Raw genomic sequence first — 13,792 nt, forward strand, 5'->3', positions numbered from 1 at the left:
GTTCCTTGGTATCTCAACAGCATCTAGAACAACAGAATTCCCAGCCTGGTACTATCTCTGCATAGTACAATAATATAAATCCTAACAGCAGTAACTTACTAGCAGACTAGGGAAAACACAGTTTTGCTTATAGTGACCTATCATCTATCTGTAGTTGCAAAGTGTTAACAGGAAGCATCCACTGGATTTTAAGCTGACAGGGAGAGCAACAGGAGAGACCTTCTGTTCAAAACAGAATGCCTAAATTACAATGAGTGTCTCTAGTTCCCATGCACCAGATTTCACACACAGCAGTGCCATGAAGTTGCGTCGATTTGTGTAACATTGTGTTAGCAGTGTATGATGTGTGTGGGGGGGTGAGCTGTCAAAAAACATGAGTAAACACTTCAGAACAGCCTTTTACTTCTAGTTTTGAGGAAGATGAAAAGTTTGGAGGAAGGTGAGCAGCAAGTATGGAGTGAAGCCATAACTATAGTGCCTTAACTATAAATTCAGGAATGTTATACTATATGACAAGAAAATGACTGCAAACTTAACATGGTTTAATTTATATTATTCCTTGAGGGAACAGAAGTCACTAGACCAAGGAGTTTTTATTGTTTTCAGAAAAAAATATTTTATGTAAGCTAATTTCTTCAATATTACCATATAGGATGCAGATTATTCACCACTGAGTAGTGGTGTGTTTGTGAGAATGTGTACAAGTGCATCGGAGGAAGTAATTGCTTTCTACTGAACCTAGAGTATGCTTTGACAAAAATAATTTTAGATGTACAGTGATCATGGTTCTAATTTTATTACTAAATTTTGTGAGATCCAGTCCTTATCTGGTAAAAATTGCCAGGGTTCCACTAACTTTAATACTACTGCACTAAGCTGATTTACCGAAAGAGGTTGCTTGTTGCCTGGAAAATGGAAACTCTGCAGCTTTCTGCGGGCGTTAAGTATTCTCTACATTTTCACAGAGGAAAGGAAGAAAATATCCAATGCTATGTGGGCCTTTTACAGTGGTGGTCGGTATGTACATTAGTAACCTGAGTTTATGGTTCTGTATTAGAGGGTGATTGTTAATTTTATTTAGGATTGCTGGTGGCATTCTTTGGAGACTCTGTATTTTCTGTGCTGGGAGAGGCCATTTAGTTCTTACAGATTCTTTCTGAATTTAGTGGTATTGCTCTCAGGTCTGTGAAGGGAGGATCTGGCCCTGTTTATCAAAACTCAGCTGCAGTCTTGTCTGTGTTGCTAAGACAGCAATGTAGTTGTTGCCATTCTAAGCACATTCTCTCGATCTGATAATCACTGTACATCTATGTCCTAGTTTGTTGATGGGTTTATAATGAATGTCTTTAACCTCAGCCTACCCAGCCATCTGCTCTGTGATGCAAGCTGAGATTTCAAAGCCATTTCTTGTTTCAAGGTGTCTCCTTGTAGTCTTACAGAACAAACAGTGAGTCATCTCCTCCCACCAGAATGAAGAAAATTTGTAACCTACCTCAGTGCAAATGACCAGTAGGGAAAACAGGTTGCACGGAGTGCCTCAGCCAAATAGGGTAATAACCTTTGCACTGGGGAAAACAAGGGATTGCCAGAGCTAGTAGTGTAGACGTATGTACGTTCTCAGAAGGGGCGGCAGAGGGGGCTGGAGTCACGATTACATTAGCCAGGCTTGTGAGGGGTAAAATGATGTAGAGACAGACAGACGTTTTTCTGTGAGCCTCCCTACAATGAAGAGGGCCGGGAGTCAGATGCTTGTTTCCTATTTTGTTGCACCTCTCTACTGCAGACTTCAGAGCTATGTATTACTGCACTCATGCACCAACTTTTAGCGTTACTGCTTCTCAGCCGAATCACAGAGAAATGACACGCTAATCTCAAGGGATGCGTTAGGTTAAGGGAATGTTTAACTGCTATGGAGTATGAATGCAGGAACTTTCCTGCACGTGATATTGATGGTCTGATTAAAACAAGAATCAGAGATAATTGTTTTGTCTGGACTAAGCTATTCGAGGAGTAGCTTTGCCATCCTAATTTAATTTGCTGCTTCTCCGAATGTTATATCAAATGACAGGGATTTTTGACAGATTTCTTGATTTTGTTTCGCTTTTGGAGGATCTTTGCTTTGAGATACGAGGTTGTTACTGTTACCTAATTTTCATCTCTGCACCATCACTGAATGCGCAGTTTGTATGGCAGTACATGTGTAAGGTAGCACTCCAGCATACAGCAATGCGTATAGTATTTAACATACCTTCACATACAATAACTACTGTTACTGTACTACACAAAGCCTAGTTTTTCTGTACAACCCATGGTCACACAGGGAATCGGTATCAAAACTAGATCTGAATAGAAAAGAGGAGTTTTCCAATTTACATATTCCTTGACCACTTTGAGTCTTTGAGAACCTGATCTGAATCGCACTGCTGCTCAACAGAAGACGCCTCCCTGGCTTTAGTAGTTACTGGATAGGATTTTATCGAGTGAAATGCCTTTCAATTCTTCTAAGGACATAGGTATATATTCATGTGAGGAAAGCTTGCCATTCAGTTAGTTGCCCATTTGCCCTTGCCAAAATCTATCTATTTTTTTCTTAGATGGAGAAATTCAGACTCTGCTATTGTCAAGCAGTACTGTTCCTTAAGCCTACACTGCATGCCCATTTTGCAGCAAGATGGAGACCCGGCCCCACACCTACAGGCAATAGGGGAGACCCTGCATATATTTCATCTCACAAAGCCTTTATTTGAAATTCTTGATGAAATTCTCTCCTCATCTATATCATATTTTTATCACCGCAGATTACCACGATTTCTTCTTAAACTTCTGACCACTTTCTGTTTTCCCATTTTTCAGAAAGGAGAAATGTCAGCAAGGGCACTATAGTCACATCACTTCATTAATGAGAATAATTTGGGGGTTCTAAAACTGCTCTCTTCCAGCCTACTGCTGTCAATAATGAGCCTTTGTCAACTCTCTAGGATTTTGATTTGTCTTCTTTTGCAGTGCTAGAAAATTAGGGAGGTCCGATGTTAACTAGAAAAATATAAGACACTGTCTTAAAAACTGCCATGTAAGTTTTTTTTTTTTTTTTTTTTTTTTTTTTTTTTTTGCTGGTGATCCCCCCCTGCTAGCACTTTCAGATGAAGTGATTTAAAATGGATGTGATATTAAAGCTTTACTATAGGGTTTAAAATAAATGAAATGCTGTCAGGACTTTAATAGTAACAGCTGTTGTGTCCTCCAGCTGGACGATAGACTTAATCGCATAGTCAAATCCCACTTTCCACAGCACTGCACTTGCTTTCTGTACCTCCTGCCCTTTCATCAGAACCACAGCACAAACTCGACAGCAGGATTCTATCAGGGAGCCAAGAGAAAAATCTCTTACTCTGAATTGTCAGTACAACATGCATCGGTCAGCTGAGTTTACTTTACCTGGAACATGCTTCCTGAAGTCCCAAGTTAAGATGGAACAAGAGCTCAGGCTTGAAACTGTGCCCATCTTATGCAAAATACAGGTAGTAATGTGTTAAGTACATTGCTATATACTTTACAGCTATAAAGCAGGGCATTTTGGCATTTGGTTTGGTAGGAGTCAGACGAGTAGCTCTGAAGGCAAAAGTCCTATCTTCTGAGACAGCCTGTTGTGCTGTTTTTCAGAAAGAAGGAGCTTCCCTACTCGGTATAGATTTGAGTATTAACTGTGTTAAGTTTGCTTTATGACTACTGTAGGTTTAAAAAGAAAGGACTTGTCATTACTGACTTTTAGGCTAGCACTATCTCTTTAAGCCAGTCCTAGGAACCAGCCATTTCAAGTGCCAGAACTCTAACTGGTGAAACAAATTATTTCCAACTCTTTGAATCATCTCAGAAAAAAAGTTTGGGGAGCTTTCTTTTTGACTTTGACTAGATTTTAAGGAAAGAGCTAAGCAAAAGAGTTCAGTAAGATTTCATTTGGAGAAAAACTGAATTTTTTGGTTGACAAAAATTATTTTTTTTGTTTTGTTTCACTTTCTTTTTATGCCTTTTTATATTTATTTTTAGTGAACTTGAAAGCAATATTCCTCTGATTTTGTGCATCAACTACCAAATCAATAAATCCATTATTTATTCAGGTCTGTTCCTGTTTTCTACTCCCAATAGTGACTTAAGGACTCGGCTGACTTAGTGAGCAGCTATGGACAAGGCAGTTAACCTTTCTATGCTGCGTTTAACCATCTGTAAAATGGATATGATACTACTTACCTGCCTGACACAACTGTTCCGAGACTTAATTTTTAATCAGGCTCTCTAAACACTTCAAGCTCACTGTACAAAAAGTGTGCTGAGAAGCAAAATAATTTTATTACCTTATTATTATCTTTATAAGAATTACATTTCCAAGGGTGATATAATATAAACCATATCGATATTCTAGATACCATATCAAAGAGAAAAGAAAATTTAAGCATAAGAAGAGATGTGCAGACTTTCTGACAGTCTAGGGTTCCTTCATCCCTGTTAATTATACATGTGGTGCAACTTGTTAAGGCATTTCTAAAGGCATGTTGACACAACCTCAGACCTCTGTCCTGGCACAGTCTTTTGTATTAATTTAACTCCAGGATCAGAAGGGACTGGACAACCTAGTTGAAGGCATTTCTATAACACCCGCCGTAGATTGCCTTCAAGAAAAGAGACTTCCTGTGTCAGTGAGAGAGAACAGGAAGTAATGGTACACCTGCACGGGCAGCTCATTATGAATAATTTCTGTGGAAGGCCCTGGCATTACATTTCAGGCTGATTGCCTGTGTAATATGACCAGAAACCCTTCTCAATTATTCCTCTACCTCTGTGCCCTCCAACAGTTTCAGAAAATGATTACAAAATACTTAATTTTACTAATAAAATAATTGAGTCATTCAGGAGTTATATTTGTGGTCAAATATTACTTACCTGTAACAATCGACATACATAGGAACTGAGGATGAATAGTATTTGAACAGATTGCCTGTTATACATTACGTTATTCAAGGCTTACTTAATATTTTTATATTAAAGGCAAATTTGACTGTATATGTGCTTTGCAGGCACAAAAACAACACTAAATTATTGTTATTACTGTTCATTTCCCCGTTAGTGGAAATGCAGTGTTTGAAGAACAATTCTACTATGAGAACTGACTGCATGTATGGTTTTATGAAGTTTCCTTCTTCGTGGCATACCAGAACCTCAAACCAAATGTGTATTCTTTACAGGGGAAAAGCTATTTTCTTATGACTGGACAAAAGTACATCCTGAAAATTCCGTGGGTCAAATTGTGGAAATTTCTTGAGGCTGTAGATAATAAGGTTGTAAAGAACACCTTAAGGTCATATGAAGCTATTATAGTAGATGTAATAATTAGGAAAGTTTCATTACCTTTTTTCAGAATCACTTAGAAAATTAGACTTTCCAAATACAAAACTGCAGCCTAGCTGGACTGGCCTAAATTAAACAAAAAGCGTCACTGAAGCAGACATCCACGCTGAACGGCAATTCTGCCAATATGAAATGCATTAGTTTGATTGTGTTACTTTGCTGACTCATTAAAAGGAAGTCACCACAAAAGCATCTAAATATCACTGTGGGTGTCTCAGACAACTTATGAAATGAATTCTTAAGAAGCAAAACAATAACCATCAGCCGAACTCTTTCTAAAGTAACTACTGAGTGGGCAACTTGAGACACTTTGAGGCACTTGACCTTCAGATAGTACTGAGCACCTACCATCTGGAAATCACTAGGCATTGGAGGTATTCAGACAATTTTTGCATCCTTGAAAATCCTAAATCTTGTCTTTAGTTATAGCTCTCTACCTGGAGACTAGATCTTTTGCATTAACTGGGTTCCTGTGGGATTTTTTTTTATGTAACCTAAAACACTTTAGTCATTACTACTGTTATTTTTCCAGCTTCTGTTGTTTTAGTGAGTTCTTCCTCCTCTTTGTTTTTCTTCTCATACCATTCCGAAATAGCCTGTACAGTTAAGAAAGTTAAAGATTTAACCACCAAGATATATCCACTTCAGACACATGCGTCTAATCCATAGCCCAAATAATCCTCTAGTATTAAGCCTATGGGTAATACTTATTGCTAGAGTTTATGGAATTGACCAGACTAATATTTTTTCTCTAGCTACGAAATAAAAAAAAAAAGACTTCCTGTAATCTTTAGAAGCACCCACATCTGTTGGTGGCACAGACTGGTAGCTTGTCACTGTAAGAATTCACAGAAGTTTCTATCAGTCAAGCTGGTTTAATCAATCTAAGCTACATGATAGTTCTCTATTCCCTGTTTAGTTGACACAACCTTTACAAAAAGAGAAAGGAATTAAGAGTTTATTAGATGCATGACTTTTATGCAAGATGGCGTTTTGAGAAAAGCGCTGTTGCAACAGTGTGCATGTAGGTGAGAACACCTTGCAGATGTTACCTATCTCTTGATACTTTAAATAAAGCTATATTCATGAATCTTAGGTCTCTAAGACTTTTCATGCTTTTAAATAGGGAAATACTCAGGAAAATATTTGCAAAAGCCAAAACCAGAAGGGGATACAAATATACTTTAAAAACTTGAACAACTAGTAAGGCTCAACCAGTAGTTTGTGGAGAATTCTTGCAATTGCTAGCCCATTTATTTTCCGGACAACACTACATAACATACTAGAAAAACTAGCTGCTGAAATGAATCAGTTTACTCAGCTTCTGCATTATTTTGATGCCTAAACAGAATCTTTATTCAGACAGGAGCATCAAGTAAGAGTCCCACTTCTGATTTGAACACAGACTTTCTTTTTCCTTGTCTCATGTTGTTGCTACCACAGACAGCACAAAGTCGTAAGTGGTTCCTAGATCTGAGGTCAAACATCTCACATGGAGCCAGTGTATAGATTTGTTGGACTGTATAGCAGAACCCCATGTATTAGTGAAACCACATGGTGATCAGTTCCGGTAGGGGCAGTGGGAATGATGTCTTCTGCTGGAGCTGGAAGTTAGCAGATGCTGCATTCTAAAGAATGAGAGACAACAGGAAGATTTGTCAGTTGGACTGAAAAAAAAAATCTTCCTCAGTCAATATTACTAGTTCTTAAACAGGGGCCCACAGCATATACAGTAGTCGTGCAGTTTCCTCCTTCAGACTAAGGCTGTCCTTGACTTTGAAGGGTTAATGTTCTCTTACTCTCCTTTTTTTTCTTTCTCCCTCTGTGTCACTGGCTCAGAGCACTGGCTTTCATCTGAAGGGCACAGCATATTGAGTGATGTTCACATGATACCAATGACAGCAGCATGATAAGCCTATTTCTGACAGTGTGGCAAATTACTATTATGAAAGCCCAGTACATTTGATTGCAGTGTGACTTTCAGAAGGGATCACACAGCAAGGTTATGAAAGGCCCACTGTTTACTGCAGTAATGCTGACATGCTGGAAAAGAATATCAAGAACTCTAAATAAAAAGCTTAGGAGACTCTCAATTTTCAAAATAAGACATTGGACTGACTATATCCAGCCAAGTATTATGTTTCTCTAAATTGCAAAGGAAAAATTATCAGGAAAATTTCCTAGGCTTTTTTCTTTTTTGGTGATTTGCTGAAATGTATTTGCTAGAGATTCACTTCAAGGGTGTCATCAAGCTGAGGTTCTCCTTCTCCTCTGACTCTCGTTCACTTTAGGAGGTTATAGTTGTTGTTCTGTCTGCCTCTGTATTCCAGTCAAAGATCAGGATCTCATTTGTCTGTGCAGTGCCCGAGTTAAAAAGAGAATGAGTCAAATAAAAAATTAAAAGCAGGGGTAGGGGGAGAAACAGACAATTTGTGAGCCAGGAAAGCAAGGAAGTTATCAGTAAAAGAAGCATATTTTGCACAATAAAAACTTAGCAGTTACCTATTTGCTGTATTATTTTCAGGATCCAAGGGCATGTTAAAACATGGAGGTAAATTGTCCCTGCCCCAGAGGCCTTCCTGTCAAACTTATTTGTGGCGTACTTCAATTGGCGGAATTAAAACCAGCAAGGATTAAATGGCCTAGCTTTATGGCACATTTTTTATTGTGCTGGTGGGCGTGAGAGTGGCTTAATTGTGAAATAGATTTTTATTCAAGTATCTAACAAATAGATATGATTATTACCTTGTTTTTTCTAGACTTACGATAGCCCAAGTAAAATTCTAACTGGGTTTTCTTACTTGTATTATTTGTAATACAAGCAAGTTGTGATTGCTGTTTTCATAAGTAGTGTTCTGAATGCTTAGGTTAATTAGACCGTGTGTTGTATCTTTTGCATAGAAGTGAGAGTACTGAAAAGCCATTCCTGTTATATTTCAGTTCAAGCACATTTGGCCCCACTAAAGGCAGAAATATTGGACTTTGCTACCTTTTAAGCAGAGTTTCGGAACATTGTTCTTTTGATACTATATTCCAGCTAAAGTGATACTGGCTAAAGGATGCTGATTTATTAAAAGCCCTATGAGAAAGACCTTTTTTTAAGTGTCCCTGATTTGTTACAGCTCAAAGATACTGAGACAAGTAAGTTTTGCTTAAGCAAGTTTATTTGTAATAAACAAGAAATGTGTGCTATAGAGTTAGGAATCTTAATAATTTTAATAATTTCTCTACACTTTGTTCAGTGAAGCAACTACTTCATTAGCCTTGTCTGCCTTTGCTGAGGCAAACATGTTTGTCCTGGCAGGTAAAGTCTGAATGTGGCAAACTGGGGTGCATTAGGAAGACTGTTGCCAGCAGGTCAAGGGAGGTGATCCTGCCCCTCTCCTCAGCCCTGGTGAGGCCTCATCTCGAGTACTGTGTCCAGTTCTGGGCTCCCCAGTACAAGAGAGACATGGAGCTACTGGAGAGAGTCCAGCATAGGGCTATGAAGATGATCAGAGGGCTGGAGCACCTGCCCTAGGAGGAACGGCTGCAAGAGCTGGGCCTCTTCAGCCTGGGGAAGAGGAGACTGAGGGGGGATCTTATTGATGTGTATAAGTATCTGAAGGGAGGATGTGAGGGGGACAGGGACAAACTCTTTTCAGTTGTCCCGTGCGACAGGACAAGAGGCAATGGGCAGAAATTGAAGCTCAGGAAGTTCTGCCTGAACGTGAGGGGGAATTTCTTCACTGTGAGAGTGACGGACCACTGGAACGGGTTGCCCAGAGAGGTTGTGGAGTCTCCTTCTCTGGAGATCTTCAAGGCCTGCCTGGATGCAACCCTGTCTAACATGCTCTAGATGACTTTGCTGAGTGGGCAGGTTGGACTAGATGATCTGCAAAGGTCCCTTCCAACCTTACTGGTTCTATGTTCTATGAAATTTAGATGTCTGTCTCTCATTCCCTATTCACCCCTCAGTTGTGGAACTGCTTAAATACACCCAATTTCCGTAAAAGTGGATAAAAAGTGTATAAGCCCCTGAAGTTTAGGTAGAAGCTCCTATAATTTGTGTGACTTCTGTTAAAATCAATGGAAGACAACTTGCCTCAAAAGGTCCCCCAATATCTGCAATCTTAGCACCTTGAAAAGCTAGAACAAAGCACATCAATCAATGTATCATATATATCAGTATACCAACTTTTAATAAAAGAAATGATTCACTCTCCCAGTTATCTCCATTTTTGTGGCCAAGTAGAGCGTTCATGTGATTTTTTTCTTTAGGATGTATAGCCAATACAATACTGTTTGTCTGCTGGCTGCAGTGTTCCCTTCCAGTCTGCTTTTGCCAGCTGAATTAGGGAACTCGATCCCTTAATTGTGCAAGTGGAGACTTGTAGGAGTTTTGTGTTCTGCCCCTATAGCAATGTGGATATATTTAGTTGATGATTGAATATGGCTTCCATATGTCGGTGACCAAGGCCTGACTTAGATTTAGGCTGACAGACCAAGTGTCTGAAGTTAGATATGTGGCATCAGCAACTGTCTCTTTTAAAGGTTTCTTTTTAAAGGCATATGTTCTTGGAATTTGTTTCCTGGGCGGCATATTGTGCCATGGGGAGGCCAAGTGATTAAATAAACTTTTCAAACATGTTTTGTACTTTACTGTAAGGTAATTGTCTCTGAAATCAGATTTGTGATGGCCAAAACTTTCGTGCAAGTGAATGGCTGTGGTTATTACCTTCCCTAGAGATCTGTGAGAGGTGAAGTAATAACAAATTGTCTCTTCAGTGTTCTTTATCAGATTGAACTTGTTTCAGCAGGACTCAAACCCAGATAGGATCACCTGTGTCTGTACTTAGAGCTGTGCAACTCCCCCTGGATTAACACAGTGAACATTTTGTCCCTGTAACTAAGGGCATGTTGGGGCTCTGTTTGCATGTCTAGTTGAGATATCTGGATAAACAAGAATTTTACCTCTGATTTCATTGGAGCCAGAATTTCACTTAAAATCTTTGAAGAAATAAATGCTGAAAATGGCAGTGCCGTGTTGCTATATACAAGCTGGGAAAGTGAGTGCTCTTACTATTTGTGGCGAACGAAGACTGCAGTGCTGGCCAGCTTAGGTGCAGAGAAGTTATCTAGTCACAACTGCACAGGACATGGCGTAAGCTGCAAAAACCACCAAAAAGTTAAGGCCCATGCACTGTAGCTAGACTGCCACAAGCACCCAAGGCAGCTACTTAAAAATTGCTGTGTTCCTAATACTGAACTCACATCAATGACTTGTTTATAGACCTGCCTATGTCCACACTGATGCCAGTACATCGTTACTTGGGTAATTAAACACAAATGGGTTCCAGTCAGTATCTATTGCTAAAATATCTTATGATTATTTATGGAAATTCCCAACATGGAGAAGAGGAGGACACAGAAGGTAGCCAGCTTTCACAAAGTGACCCCTTCCTCTGAAACCAAAGAAAAAACATTTGGTGGCTCAGTTCAGCTGTCTTCCACCATAATCTGTCAAAGAGAATTCTTGGTTTCAGGGTTGAGACTGGTTAATCAGACACTGAGCATGTGATTTATTCTAAAAAGAAAGAGGGGAAAAAAACAACAAAACAGAATTCCCCCAAAACTTTGAAGTGTAAGGGAATATAGGAAAGGGGGATTCTTATGAATCATCACCGTCTAGAAATAGACTTATTTCTAATCCCAAGCACGGAACGCAGTTCTAAGAACTAGGTATTAAAAGCCTGACCGTAAGTCGTTTACAGACAGTTGCAGTCTTTCCACTATTTTCAGTTGACTTTGGACCACATTGCATGTAACTCATATTGTGCTGTACAGTTCCTGATTTCCAACTGATAACATGGTCTAGGTTTCTGCTGTGATATATAATGATACCATTTCCAGCAGAGTTTATAGACCTACAATGATAGATGCTATTTAGCTGCAGGGCAAATTTATGCTTAGATATTTCACTTTACTGATTCAGTGGGTGCTACTGCAGTAAATCTGTGTGTCAATATTTATTTCGTGTAGGCAAATTGTGGTACTCTTGACATAGGAATTCCAGTACGTATGGAGGAAAAAGGAAATAATTACTGTTGCAGAATACTAAAGGGAAAAAGTAATTGGTGATAGTGAGTCTCCTTAAAATAAGCCTTAAAAAATGACCCAATATGCTTTGAGCAAAGAAAAATGCTGTTTTGACTATGAAGCTGGCAAATTCTACCATTTGATTCCATAGCGGTAATCTCTATAAAATAAACGATTTTAAAGCTAGTATTTCTCCCTGTCTGGAGGTAAATACATGTTTTTGTTCTAATAAATTGAATAAAATTAGAACACTGAATAAACTCGCCCTGCTTCTGCGCCTGCTGTCCTAGCTTGAGGCAGAAGCAGACGACTGTGGACTCCTAAGACTGTCAAACTAGTGCCGTAAGCCAAAATTATATTCACTTTAAAAAACTGAAATTTATTCCAGCTTGGTAACATACTGGACCATTAGTTCAGGTTTTTGGTGCCAGTGTTCAGATTTTAAAAAAGGCCATCTCAAGCCTCACAGGCATTTTTGACATGTTCCCATTTATAAGGTTGATATTTAGGGGCCTGGAAGTGCTTTGTTTGTTTTAATATCTAAACTTTTAACACCTTCACTGTGTCACAAGTTCACTGGAAGATGTTATTTTGATTTTTCTCATTAGCAGCTCTGAAAAAAAGGAGGGAAAAAAACCCAGCACATTTCTGATTTAGTATTAATTGGAACATATTTTTGCCTGTAGCAGTTTGCTGATTATTAGATTTCTGTGCTATTGGCTGAGGTGGCTTTGCAAATATTCCCTATAAATAGAAAATAAGAAGGCTGTTTCTGTGAAATGACCAGCTAGAGAAAAAACTCATTAATCGGGGTGAAAAAGTACAGACCAACAGCACTGCCTAACACTGATGTTTTAAACACGGGCTGACAATGCTGTCTGAACGATCCAGCAGAATGGGTTGGTATATGCTAACGTTTCGTGAGGGAAAAAGTTTAGTCAAGTGGTTAAAATTGGCAATGAGAACCAAAAGGCCTGTGTGGTTTCTCCAGCTCTTCTGCCGCCTAGCTGTAGGCAAGTCCCCTTCCTCCTCTGTCACTCGGTTCGGTTCCCGACGGAGGGCCGGCTCGCCCCGGAAAGCTGCGGGAGCAGCACCTCCACGCTCTCGGAGTATCTTTAAGTGTTGTGTCATGGAGTGTGAAAGGTAACAGGAGCCAGCGTGTAAGACATATAGATTCATCTGGCAATCCAAATTGTCATGTTAAAACTCTCCAGGTTGTTTTAGGCCATCTGTCATCGACTTTTTCCACCTTCCACGTACTCTATACTGCATTGATTTCAGCAAGACTATTTCCAGAAAAAAAGTATTACTTATGAAACAGAGGTTTCCTGTTGCCTTGTCTGTCAGTCACGTACTATTTAGCAACTGCCTGTGTCGTCATCTACTTTCTGTGTCGACTACAGAGAATCAAGTTCAATTTGTCTTCTATCCTACATTGTGCTGTAGTAGGGATAAATAGTATCGAAAGCCCCTTTCCTCCCCAAAGGTTTCAAAACATTTGGAAAAGCTGCATCCTCTGAACAGAAATATGGTGCCTTTTTAAGGAAAAGGTAGAAATTAATTGCCCAGGAGGAAGAGAGGGTGCTCATTTCTCAGATGGAAGAGGGGATCTAGGCCGTTAAGTAGGGTGCCAGCAGCAAAGCGCCGGCAGTCCTTTGGGTAACGCTGAGACTTTCGCACTCCATGCACTGAGCTTCTGTGTCCCCGGATGGTCAGGGCTTCACAGAGCAGCCGCCAAGCGATCGCTCTCCTTAAGCGATTGCTGGATGCCGGGAATCCTAGACTCGGTAGTGCAGGCTTGAGGAAGTGCTAAAATAAAGGGAAGCGTGCCACCTGCTGTCTCCCTACGTGCCTACATTGCCCTTGTTCTCGGTGTACAGCCCAGGCTTTGCTCTGCTCTAACCTGGTGGCGATTATACTGACATTACGTTCAGCAGCGGGATTGCGGCATTTAGGCCTAAAGCACTCCAAAAGATAGATTAAGGGATTTGCTTTCAGTATTTGTAACAGAAGTAATGGAAAGTGTCTGTACGGTATATAGCGATACGTGTGGTGAAAGATGTCCACAACTGTTCTAGTGTTTACTGTTTAATCAGACTGTAGTGGGTACACATTTAAAAGTAAAATTACTGGTACATAAAATGTCAGTAATTCTAAGGGAAAGTGGGATGTGCAGTGAGAGTTTTAACATGATTAAAGGCCCTTTTAGAGCTCAAGCATTTGAGGGAACAGAAGAAAAATGTAGGCTTGCCTGTATAGCTCAGTGGATTTGTGGAGCATTCTTGTAGATATCTCAAAAGAAGGATTTAATTTA

The 13,792-nt window shown here is 39.6% G+C and overlaps 1 protein-coding gene across 1 annotated transcript in view; it reads left to right on the forward strand.

The window, feature by feature from the left end:
- Window positions 1-13,792, forward strand: part of DHRS3 (dehydrogenase/reductase 3) — a 107,740-nt gene that overhangs the window by 1,070 nt on the left and 92,878 nt on the right. The gene's annotated exons all lie outside the window — the stretch shown is intronic.

The sequence above is a fragment of the Rhea pennata genome, chromosome 22 (genome assembly GCF_028389875.1).
Source record: "Rhea pennata isolate bPtePen1 chromosome 22, bPtePen1.pri, whole genome shotgun sequence".
Lineage (NCBI taxonomy): Eukaryota > Metazoa > Chordata > Aves > Rheiformes > Rheidae > Rhea > Rhea pennata.